Here is a 13,207-nt window from a genome sequence, read left to right as displayed (position 1 = left end):
TAGAAACTTTTTCTCTGGTTGGAGTGGGATCAAAAGAGGACAGGTTGGAAGTGAACTTACCAAGTGAAGACAACTCTTTGGAGCTTTGTTGGTCATTTGTCATTATACCAGGTGAATGGCAAAGGAGCGTTTTATGACCAGGGTACAGCCTTTTTTGAGATCTGGGTATAATTGCTTTGGAGGTAGTGGAGAGTCAAGATCATTTGTGATTTAATCATTCAAGATGGTACCTTCCTAGGAAGTTGACTTTCCTCAAAGTTTTTCTCTTTTTTTCTTTTGTTCTAAAAGCATGTTTATTGATAAAAGTTACTCTTATTCAAGACAAAGACAACATCTGTAAAAATATATGGGCTGAAATAGTTACCTGTATCAATATAAAATGCATAAAATCAAACTCTGAAATCCCCAAGTATTGATAATTGGTTGAGCTACCTCAACTATTTATTTTCTTATTAAAAGAAATTATAGCCTATACTACAGGGTCAAGTGACAGTGTTAACAATTTCAAACTGAGTACTAAAATTCCAATTATTTTGATTTGCTTTAATATATGTGCATATGTTTCTTTCTGAAAAATTCAAGTTCAGTTAAATATAATGTATTATTGGTTTCAGAGGTAGAGGTCAGCAATTCATTAGTCTTATATAATACCCAGTGTTCATTACATCATATGCCCTCCTTAATGTCCATCACCCAGTTACCCCATCCCCCCCACCTCCCTCCCCTCCAGTGACCCTCAGTTTGTTTCCTATCATTAAGAGTCTCTTCTGGTTTGTTTCCCTCTCTGATTTTATCTTATTTTATTTTTCCCTCTCTTCCTCAATGATCCTCTGTTTTGTGTCTTAAATTCCACATATGAGTGAGATCATATGATTATTTTTTTTCTGATGGACTTATTTCACTTAGCATAATATTCTCTAATTCCATCCATGTCATTGCAAATGGCAAGATTTCATTTTTCATGGCTAAGTAGTATTCTACTACTTATATGTATGGTACAAAAACACACAGATCTGTATATGTATATGTATGTGTATATATATGTATACATGTATGTATATATGTAGATATATAGATTCATCTTTATCATCTTTATCCATTCATCACTCAGTGGACATCTGGGATCTTCCCATAGTTTGGCTATTGTGGATATTGCTGCTATAAACATTGGGGTGCATGTGTCCCTTCAGATAACTACATTTGCTTTTGGGGTAATTGTGAATAGTGAAATTGTTGAGTCATAGCGCAGCTCTATTTTCAACTTTTTGAGGAACCTCCATACTGTTTTTCGGAGTGGCTGCACTGGCTTCTATTCTCACCAACAGTATATGAGGGTTCCCCTTTCTCAACAGCCTCACCAACATCTGTTGTTTCCAGACTTGTTCATTTTCACTATTCTGACCGTTGTGAGGTGGGATCTCACTGTGGTTTTGATTTGTATTTCCCTGACACCAAGTGATGTTGAACATTTTTCGTGTGTCTGTTGGCTATTTGTATGTTTTCATTGGAGAAATGTCTGCCCATTTCTTTTTTTTTTAATTTTATTTATTTATTTATTTATTTATTTATTTATTTATTTATTTATTTATGATAGTCACAGAGAGAGAGAGAGAGAGGCAGAGACACAGGCAGAGGGAGAAGCAGACTCCATGCACCGGGAGTCCGACATGGGATTCGATCCTGGGTCTCCAGGATCGCGCCCTGGGCCAAAGGCAGGCGCCAAACCGATGCGCCACCCAGGGATCCCATCTTCTGCCCATTTCTTGATTGGATTATTTGTTCTTTGGGTGTTGAATTTGATAAGTTCTTTATAGATTTATGATTCTAGCCCTTCATCTGATAAGACATTTGTAAATATCTTCTCCCATTCTGGTGGTTATCTTTTGATTCTGTTGACTGTTTCCTTTGCTGTGCAAAAGCTTTTTATCTTGATGAAGTCCCAATAGTTCCTTTTTGCCTTTGTTTCCCTTGCCTTTGAACTGTGTCTACTAAGAAGTCTCTACAGCTGTGGTCACAAAGGTCACTGCCTGTGTTCTTCTCTAGGATTTTGATGGATTTCTGTCTCACATTTAGGTGTTTCACCCATTTTGAGTCTGTTTTCCTGTTTGGTGTGAAAAAATGGTCCAGTTTCATTCTTCAGCATATGGCTGTCCAGTTTTCCCAATACCACTTGTTGAAAAGACTGTTTTTTTCCCACAGGATATTCTTGTCTACTTTGTTGAAGGTTGGTTGACCATAGAGTTGAGGGTCCATTCCTGGGTTTTCTCTTCTGTTCCATTGATCTGTGTGTCTGTTTCTGTGCCAGTACCACACTATCTTGATGATCACAGCTTTGTAATAGAGCTTGAAGTCAGGCATTCTGATGCCATCAGTTTTAGTTTTCTTTTTCAATATTCCTTTGGCTATTCAGGGTGTTTTCTGGTTCTATTTTAGAATTATTTTAGAATTACTTTAGAATTATTTATTCCAACTCTGTGAAATAAGTTGATGGTATTTTAATAGGGACTGCATTGAATGTATAGATTGCTCTGGGTACCATAGACATTTTAACAATATCTATTTTTCCAACCCATGAGCATGGAACATTTTTCTATCTCTTGGCGTCTTTCTCAACTTCTTTCATGAGTGTTCTATAGTTTTCTGAATATAGATCCTTTGCCCTTTTTGTTAGGTTTATTCCTAGGTATCTTACCATTTTGAGTGCAATTGTAAATTGGATCGACTCCGTAATTTCTCTTTCTTCTGTCTTAGTATATAGGAATGCAACTGATTTCTGTGCATTGGTTTTTATATCCTGCCATGTTACTGAATTTCTGTATGAGTTCTAGCAATCCTGGGGTGGAGTCTTTTGGGTTTTCCATATAGAGTATCATGTCATCTGCAAAGAGTGAGAGTTTGACTAAATAGTTTTTTAAAATTTGAGTGTCCTTCCTGACAAAATGCATCATGGACTACAATGCAAAGCTAATGAAATTTCCTTGCCATACGAACTCAAGTTTTACATTTATTGATTATAAAAAAAAGAGGCAAGCCTAGGTGGCTCAGCGATTGAGCATCTGCAACGGCTCAGGGTGTGATCCCGGTCCAGGGATCAAGTCCCACATTGGGCTCCCTGCAAGGAGCCTGCTTCTCCCTCTATCTCTTTGCTTCTCTCCCTGTGTCTCTCATGAATAAATAAATAAAATATTTAAAAAAAGAGAGAGCTGGTTGGCTTGCTTTGGTGCTGGGCAGGATCCCACAGAGAGCACTTCTACCTTACAACTTCCTCTCCCTTGACTTTCTCCTATTAGTTTCCCAAGAATTTCAGAGTGTCTGGTAACAGCTCTGGCTTCTTCCCCTGCCATGTAGTGACCCTGGTGCTGGAACAAACTGGATCACTGGGTGGGAGTGGTGGGCAGGAGGAGTAAAATCATTGTTGTGCTTTAGTGTCCCCTTTTCCTGAGAGGACTTTCACAGCAAGAGAGTCTGTATTTTTAGAATTAGCATGTTCTGTTTCAGTGTTGTGAACATTCATTTTTTAAACCTACTATATTTAGTAAAGGTTTAATTATCTACGTAGGGGAACTAGTTTCAAGCTGTCACTTTTCATTCCTTGCTCATCAAAACAGCCCCCTACAGCCAAGAATGGAAATTTTACCTATTCCTGGTGAGGGCAATGGATAGGAAAAATTGCACTGCTGGAGCTGAGTGTGAGCAGAGCAACAGGGAAGCCCCTCTCAGCACCCCCCCACCCCTGTGCCAGCCCTTCCTCTGTCATTGGGACCTTACAGCTGCAACACACCCTCTCTGGCCTGGGGATGGTGGCACTGAGGATCTGTTCCAGTGCCAGGGAAGTGTTGTCCCTTCCCACACAGAAATAATAATTATATTTTCCAAAATGATGCTCAGGTAACAGGATCTTTTTGTGCCATTTGTAAGCTTATACAATGTTGGAAAACTGTGTGCCCTAAATGATGAGATTTCTTGGGTTTTTCAGAGATCCCATTCATTCCTTAGTTTCCTGGCTCACTTTTGGCAGGGCTTTCTCCAAAGTGGGAGGGCTGATTCCAGGTGGACCCAGGCATAAATAAGTTCAGTGCATGGAGGCCTCTGGTAGGAAATTGGGCAAGTACTAACTGCCACTAAAAATGCTCTGAGACATAAGTATAATATGGTACACATCCACTTACTCATTCAGTAGCTATTTATTGATTGGTTGTGGTGTAGCCATGGAGCCTGGCACTAATTTAGTGCAAGAAATACAGATGATTAGGTTTTCTAAACACATTGTAATAAAAGAAAGGTCGTAGGTGTGTGTAACAAAGGAGTGTCAGGTGATTGGGTCAGTGAAGGGAAGTGATGCCAGAACCGTGATTTCCAGTGGTGCTCTCCACACTTACTGTGTATATGAGTCGCCTGGGAATCTTGTTAAAACATAGATTCCTGGGACACCTGCGTGGCTTAGTGGTTGAACATCTGTGTTGGGCTCAGGTCATGATCCTGGGATGGAGTCCCCCATCAGGCTCCCTGTAGGGAGTCGTCTTCTCCCTCTGCCTCTCTCTCTCTCTCTTTTTTTTTTTTAATTTTTATTTATTTATGATAGTCACAGAGAGAGAGAGAGGCAGAGACACAGGCAGAGGGAGAAGCAGGCTCCATGCACCAGGAGCCCGACGTGGGATTCGATCCTGGGTCTCCAGGATCGTGCCCTGAGCCAAAGGCAGGCACTAAACCGCTGCGCCACCCAGGGATCCCCTCTCTCTCTCTTTTTGTATCTCATGAATAAAACAACAAACCCCGTAGATTCCTATTCTGATTCTGGGGTCTAAGGTAGGGCCTGAGGTTCTGCATGTCTAACTGGCTCCCATCTGATGCTGATGCTGCTGGTGCATGGATCACGTTTTGAGTACCAGGGATTCGAAAGGGTGGGATAAGGGCAAAACACTGGATCGCGGGGTGAAATCAATTTCACAAAGAGGGACCAGTGCAGACATAGTCTGAACATTGGATCTTTTCATCCCCTAGTGAGGCATCACCAAAGTAGTTGTTTCCTACCTTCCATGATCAGTTGTTGGGCTACGTGTCCCCTTGCCAGCACATTTTTCCCCTTTAAAGGGTTACTCTTTGTGTTGACTTTAAACTTGAGCTTTTGTGAATACTGGGGCTTTTATTAAAAAGCACATACTGAAGATATGTTTCCATCCTCCTTAGAATTTGCCAGGAAGAAAAAAGGAGGGCAGAAATATGAATGTTACCTTTAATAAAACTGATGACTAACCCCCAAAAAGATAATCTATGGGGAGAACTGGCAATGCAGTAAAGATCAAATGTGGGTGCAGGAAGACTTCCAGCGGGGGTGTTTGTGGATGTAGATCTCAGACAGAGTTGGCGGGAAAGCATTTTCTTACATAGATGGTGCTCTGAGGGGCAAAGCCAACTATCTTGGCTTTGGAATCACGAGAATGACAGCTGTTTGTGGTGGTGGAGGAGAACCGGGTCCCTGGATCCTATTTCATCCGACAAAGAAATGGGAAAAACAGAATTGAATTAAAAAAGAATACATGTAGAATTGCCATTTTTGTCTGTTTCCTGATGAGATGGCGGATGAGAGGCTGAATTATGTGTACTACTCTCTAGCTGCCCATGTTTGTTGGCTGGACAGAGGTTAAAGCTAATAAATAAGTGACGTATGCAACCTTGTCATAATGAGTTTCTCCTCAAGCCCTGGAGAATGCCTGCTAGCCTGGAACTGCTCACCATCTTCCCAACATGGAACCAGTTCCAAAGTCCAGGAAGAATGCATGTCATTGAAAAATGAACACATAGAGGCACACAGCAGAGGTTCTGTATAAAGCTAGTATAAGACAAAAGGAGAGGAGGAGACATGGGATATATAGGGCAGAATGGGATTCTCACAGTAACAAGTGGCCACTAAGATGTTGGAAGTTGTGACTACATGACTCTGAGCTAAGGCAACTTAATGAAACAGTCAGAAGCAGAGCAATTGGGAGCTTGGGGAAAATAATAAGGATGTCACAGGTGGAGATAAAAAAACTTGCAGAGCTCAGGAAGGAAACAGAAGAGAAAAATGAAGCAATCCTTGAAATACAAGCATATCAGAATAAACACAAAAGAGAATAGGCACTGCTGTCATCACTGATGAATAGGTGAACAGAATTAAGAAAAGCAAGCAAAAATCAACTAGAAATGAACAAACTTAGAAGGGATTAAAGAGAAGGTGAAAGATATGGAAGGCAAAAGAATTGCAACATATGCATTACTGGTATCTTTTAAGAAGAAGCCGGGGGATGATAATAAAGTGCTTTAGAAAATAAAATATGCACGATGGGATGAGCACTGGGTGTTATACCATATGTTGACAAATTGAATTTAAATAAAAGCAAATGTAAAAAAAAAAAAAAGAAAATACGACTTGCATCTCTGAATGAAAAGGCTGCACTGTGTGGTCCAGGAAAAATTTGGTACACAATGAACAACATTGATACATTTCCAAGTATTTCCAAATACTGGCCCTCAAAGACCAAGGAAAAACCTTTCATTTAGGCAACAAAAAGCAAACTATTAAAAGGAGGAAAATCAAGCTGGCATTATAACAAAACAGACTACACAGTGGCAAGAGGAGAATCCTAGCGTAAAATATGAGTACCGGAGTGTGCTACTTACCTGGCCCCTTAGCTTGTTGCAGATGATGAACAGGACCCAGTGTCTGCTCCTGTCACCTGCACCTGCTCAGCTGTAGCTGCCATACGTAAGTGCATCTCCATCTATGTTGACCAGGCTGGTGTCCAGATCAGCAATGCCTTCTGGGAGCTCTCTTGCCTGGAGCATGGCATCCAGCCCAACAGCCCGATGCCAAGTGACAAGACCACTAGGGGAGGAGATGACTCCAGCACCTACCTTCAGTGAGACAGGTTCTGGCAAGCATATTCCCAGAGCAGTGTTTCTAAACCTGGAACCCACTATCACTGATGAATTTTACACTGGCACCCATAGCCAGCTCTTTTACCCTGAGCAGCTCATTGCAGGCAAGAAAGATGCTGTCAAGGACTGTGCCTGAGGGTGCTATGCTGTCAAGGTCTTCAACTGAATTTGGAAGTGGGCTGACCTGTGCACAGATCTTCAGGACTTCTTGGTTTTCCACAGCTTTTAAGGAAGAACTGGTTCTGGGTTCAGCTCCCTGTTGATGGAACATATCTTGGCCAATTATGGCAAGTAGTCCAAGCTGGAGGTCTCCATTCACCCAGCCCATCAAGTTTCCAGAGCTGGATTGGAGCCCTATGACTCCATCCTCACCACCCACACTACCTGAGAGCGCTGCGATTGTCCTTTCATGGTAGACAATGAGGCCATCTCTGAAGTCTGTCATAGAAACCTCTGTATTGAATGCCCAGCCTACTCTAACCTTAACTGCCTTGTTAGCCAAGTTATGTCTTCCATCACTGCTTCCCTCAGATGCGAAGAAACCATGAATGTTGATCTCACAGAATTTCTTACCATCCTGGTGCCCTAGTACCACATCCACTAACGTCTGGCTGCCTATGCCCCTGTCATCTCTGTTGAAAAAGCCTACCATGAACAGCTTTCTGTATCACAGATGACAAATGCATGTGGAGCCAGTAAACCAGATGGTCAAATGTGACTCCCACCCTAGTAAATATGTGGCTTGCTATCTGTTGTACTGTGGTGACATGGCTCCCAATGATGTTATTGCTGTCATTGCCACTCCTCAAGCCCAAACACAGCATCCAGTTTGTGAACTGGTGCTCCACTGGCTTCAAAGTTGGCATTAATTACCAGCCTCCCATTGTGGTACCTGGTGGAGAACTGGCCAAAGTACAGAGTTGTGTGCATGCTGAGCAATGCCACAGCCATTGCTGAGGCCTGGTCTTCTCTGGATCACAAGCTTGACCTGATGTATGCCAAATGTGCCTTTGTTCACTGGTATGTGGGTGAGGAGGTGGAGGATATAGAGTTTTCTGAGGTCTGAGAGGACATAGCTGCCCTCGAGAAGGATTATGAGGAGATTGGCATAGATGCTGTCAAAGGAGAGGGTGAAGAAGAAAGAAAGGAATACTAATTACCATTCCTTTCAGCCCTTCAGCGTGTCAGACTCAAAAGTTTAGCTTCAACATTAGCTGATAGGCATTCAAGCTTTCTGGTTAGATTGTCTTCACTTTTAACTGTGATCATGCCTGTCTTTTCCATGTATACCTGTATGATTTTCCCATCATATCTCAAAGTCAAGGCTTTAAGAAAGAAAAAAAATGAGTACCCAAATTTGACTGAACATATGACCCTAAAAATAAATGTAAATTGTCCTATTCATCTATTAAGAGACTCACATTTACAAAGAGAGTGGAATCCAGTTATGTGTAATATAGGAGATGTGTGTAAAACAGTGAAGCCCATAAAGGCTGAAGATGTGGAGAGTTGGGTAGACACTGCTCTACCCTGAATTGTGTTGCCCCTCCCAATTCATATGTTGAAGCTCTAACCCCCCTTTGTGATTGCATATTGCGGAAAGGGTTTTTAAAGAGTGATTAAGAGGGGGTGTCTGGGTGGCTCAGTTTGTTGAGTGTCTGTCTTGGGCTTATGTCATGATCCCTGGGTCCTGGGCTCAAGCCCCACATTGGGCTCCCTGCAAATTGGGGAGTCTGCTTCTCCCTCACCTATCTTTCCCCTTGCTTGTGCTCTCTTTCTGAAATAAATAAATAAAATCTTTAAAAAAAAAGTGATTAAGGTTAAATGAGGTCAAAAGAGTGGGACCCTGATCTGATAGATCTGGTGCCCTTATAAGAAGAGAAAGAGACACCAGAACACTGTCTTTGCCATGTGAAGACACAAAAGGTGGCAGTCTCTGAGCCAAGAAGAAAGGTCTTATCAGAATGTGACTCTGCTGGCACCATCACTGTGGATGTTATAGGCTCCAGAACTGTGAGAAAATAAATTTTTGTTGTTAGAGTCACTCAGTCTATGGTATTTTCTAGGGCTGCCCAAACCAAAGAACATAGACAAAAAAAGCAAATGCCAGTAGACTGAGGGAGAGGGAGAGAGCAACAATCGTAATTATCTAGTTGTATTCAGAATAAAAAGCATTAAATTAGGCAAAAAGGGTACTTGATAATAGTAAAAGATGTAACTCATGATGTAATTTAATGTGATTAAAAAAAAGTTGTCATGGAAACCACAGTGCCAAAGTCAGAAGCAGCATAGGAACAGACAGAAATGTATTAATAATAGAAAATTTTAATTCCTAGGTCTTAACTACTGACAGATAAAGTAAAAAAAAAAAAAAAAAAAAAAGGGCAAATAAAAACATGGACTCCTTGAATAACAAAACAAGTAAGATAGCTTTCATAGATACAATGAAGCCATATACTTAGAAAACACTATCTTGTCCTTTGACTTACCAGTCAAAAAAATTAGTCTGTCATAAAAATTAGATGTCAAGCTATAAAGTAGAAATTCTTCCCAAGTAGAAATAGGCAATATTTTCTGACAGTGCAATGAGATAAAAAATTAATAATAAAAATAGAAGAAAAAGCCACCTTACCTTTTGGAAACTAGAGAACCCTACTTAAATAATTCTTAAAACTGAAATTGCAGAATTTTTAGAAAATGACAAAAATTAAAACAACATATTAGAGACTGAGATCTTGGTAAAGCAGTGCTTAGAGGAAAATTCATAGGATTAAATACTTAAAATTAGGAATTAAATTAAGAGAATTTTAAATATCCAATATCAGAATTTATAAAATAATGTGCATTAGAGAAAACAGAATAAAAATTAATAATGATAAAAGCAAAGGTTGATGAATTATAAGACTTTTTATAATGGCAAAACTAAGTCTGCCAGTGGCATCTGAATAAAATATTAAAACTGTTGGCTATATTCATTTTTTTGAAATTTTTAAAGAAAATTTAAATTTTGGTTCCAGTATGGTTAGCATACATTGTTATAGTTTCAAGTGTGCAATATAGTGAATCAACAATCCCATATATTACTCAGTGCTCATCAGAATGAGTGTCCTCTTAATCCATGTTATCTTTTTTACCCATCCCCCCTCACCCCCATCTACTTGCCCCATCTACTTACTGAAAGGTAACTGTCAGTTCTCTGTGTTAGGAGTCTGTTTTTTGGTCTCTTTTTTTTCCCCTTTGTTCATTCTGTTTCTTAAATTTCACATATGAATGATATCATGTGATATCAGTCTTTCTCTGACTTATTTTGCTTAGCGGTATACTCAGTTCCATCCATGTCATTGAAAATGGCAAGATTTCATTCTTTTTCATGCAATATTCCAGTGTGTGTGTATATATATACAACATCCTTATCCGTTCATCAGTCGATGGACACTTGGGTTGCTTCCATAATTTGGCTATTGTTGCAGTAAACAAACTATCAGTGCAAAGATCTTCAGTAAAATATTAGCAAACAAGATCCACAGTGACCATAAAAGAAAAATAAAACATGACCAAGTGAGGTTGATGTTAGGAAAGGTAGGTTAGCTTAGTATTTAGAAAATCTACTGAGAGAATTCACCACAATAATGTATTAAAACAGCAAAAGCAAAACCATGCACTTACACCCATGGATGCTGAAAATGTTGTAAAAGTAAAATCCATTATTGATTATGGAAAAACACCTCATAAGATGGAACTAATTTTATTTTGCCTTAATATAACATATTTATCTTACCAGAACTAATTTTATGTTTGCCTTAATATAACATATTTATCTTATCTCAAAAGTCAGCTCACACTTAACGGGCAAATAATAGAAGCATTCATGTTAAATCAGGACAAGGATGTCACTGTCATCCCATTATTGAACGTTAATCTTGAGGTACTTGCCGGCATTTTAGATAAAAGAAATACGGGTTGTACAAATGGTAGAGAAGGAGGTAAAATAACCATATTTGCAAATAATATGACCGTACCTAGAAAACAGAATTCACTGAACGATCACTGTCAGTAATCAGAAGAGAATGGTGTAGTGTGGCTTGGTTAAAAAAAAAAAAAAGAAAGAAAAATCAGAGTCTTTATCCATACAGACAACAACAATTGGTATCAGGATACAATGCAGGAAAGGACCATGAGTCTAGAGAAGCTGATAGTGAAGTTCACATGGAAAAATAAAAGGGCAAGTAGAGGCAGAGAAAGTCCTGAATCCAAAGAGTAATGAAAAGCATGGAAAGGCTCTGATGAACATATATTGTAAAGCTAAAATGATTAAAGCACCATGGTACTGAGGCACAGATAGTTACATCAGTGGAACGAACATAAGAGAAGACTCATTGCTTTTTGTGGATCACAAAAAAAAAAAAAAAAATTGAAAATTACTCTTCTGTGTGTCTTATATAAATGTTCATAAAAATACATGTGCGTTTATACTTGTGTGTGCATAGAACAGCCTTGGAAGTATATTCAAGACACTATAACAGTTGTTGAGTGGCTGGAAGGGGTGGGAGGGGTGTTAGATTTCACCGTATTTTCTAGTCTAACTTTTAAATTTTCTACCATTTATGGTATTTTCTCTTCACAGATGTTACCCTTTTTTCCCCCAAACCAACATAAGATACAAATAAGGTAAAAAATATTGAGGATGGCTAGGGAATGATGTGCTTGGATTGCTCCAGTAAGAGCTCTGAATTCTTTAGCTCCCAGACCCAAACACCTCAAGAGAGACTTCAGAGATTCATCCTGGAGCAGACACATTGACAGTAGAGTTTCATCATTTTCCAAATTTTTCCCACTCTGGCCTTTCAACTCTTCATTCAATCTCCAATTGGAGACCACGGGGTGCCTTGTTTGGGGGGGAGGAGGAGCTCAGCCATTACCTCCATGAACTCCACCCAGCGGAAGCTGGTGCTACTTTCTTGATAAAACCCAAAAAGTAGTGGTTCCATAAACGTGTGGTGAGTGTCTTGCAAACACAGCTTTCAGCCAAATCCCCTATGTTCCTCTTGATAGACTCCTGCCCCAAACCCCTTCTGCCTGGAAACTCTGGAGTTGCCCACATCTTCGTCTGCTGGCCAGTCTCCAAGACAAAGGGAAGTCCTCTTCTGAGAACACCCTCCAGTTTATTGGTCGTCAAGAGGAACGCTTCAAGTGTGTTTAAGTTAGGTTTTAGAGGGTAATTCAAATATGGGTGTGTGTATCTTGCCCTTTACAAGAATTCCCATCAGCAAGGCCTTTGATAAGTAGTAGGGGAAGTGGCTATGCAGGAGAATTGTAGTCTTGAAGTTCTTTTCTCATCTTGCCCCTTTGGGAGAAGGCCACGTAAGCTACAAGTGGCAGCTGAGTCTTGTAGGCCAAGGCCAGGATCGTCATCAAACATTTGCTGAGAAACTATCACAAACATAGGTCTGTACTTGGTCACCAGGCACACACTTGGACCGGGAAGGAAGAGAGGGCTCCAGCAGGAGGCCTCCCCGCGAAAATCCCCTGCTACCACTTCCTTAAATCAAAAATCTAAGGTGACAAGAACTCAGAGTGTCTTCAGGTGGCCAGAGCAAGAGGACATCTCTAAGGGAAGCGAGACTGAACCCGAGTTTTGTCTTGGGGAGCATCCAGAAGAGTCCAAGCTCTTGTGTGTTCCGTTTGTAACTTTGGTGTTTGTTTGGTTTTATTCTTTTTTTTTTCTTTAAACCCAAAAAGTTTGTCATTTTAGCCACCGCGCCTTTAGGTTTGTTATAACCAACTGTGAAAGAACCTCGTTTCCACTTCTTTCCTCCCATGGGTTAAACACCAATGATAAATCTGGAACTTCTTCACATGAGAGAAATTACACCTGGAGTTTACCTTCTGTCTGTCCTGTTGATCCTTCACTTTGGGTTCTGATAAGAAGGTACCAAGAGAAGCAGTCTGACATGTGTAATTTATTGGGCTTGTTGTAGGGCAGCAAAAAAACTTTTCCTGAAAAATCCTTTTGCTCAAGGTCTGCCTCTTGCTCAGATCTACGTAGCTGCCCACGCCATTCGGTTTCCTACAGCAAGTTATTCTAGGCTGTCATGTCTGTTTCCTCTCCTCTGAACCTTCCCCTCTCTCAGCAAGGATTCCTGTTTCTCTTTATCACCAACTAGCTGTGTGGCTAAGAGCCAGTCACTTGACTGTTGTGGTCTCTTTGTCCTGGAGTGTGTCAGAGGGAGGGTGGGGGAGTCCCATGGCAATTGACAATAAAGCAGCAGGAAAAAAAAAAAAAAAAAGC

The 13,207-nt window shown here is 40.3% G+C and overlaps 1 protein-coding gene and 1 pseudogene across 1 annotated transcript in view; both read left to right on the top strand.

Annotated features, from left to right (window-relative positions):
- Nucleotides 1-13,207, top strand: part of PDE4D (phosphodiesterase 4D) — a 1,438,885-nt gene that overhangs the window by 34,625 nt on the left and 1,391,053 nt on the right. The window lies entirely within an intron of this gene.
- LOC125753326 (tubulin alpha chain-like) lies at nt 5,574-8,074 on the top strand (annotated as a pseudogene).

This window comes from Canis lupus, chromosome 2 (assembly GCF_003254725.2).
Source record: "Canis lupus dingo isolate Sandy chromosome 2, ASM325472v2, whole genome shotgun sequence".
NCBI lineage: Eukaryota > Metazoa > Chordata > Mammalia > Carnivora > Canidae > Canis > Canis lupus.
The sequence above is the reverse complement of the archived record's forward strand: the minus strand, read 5'-3'. Positions and strand labels throughout refer to the sequence as shown.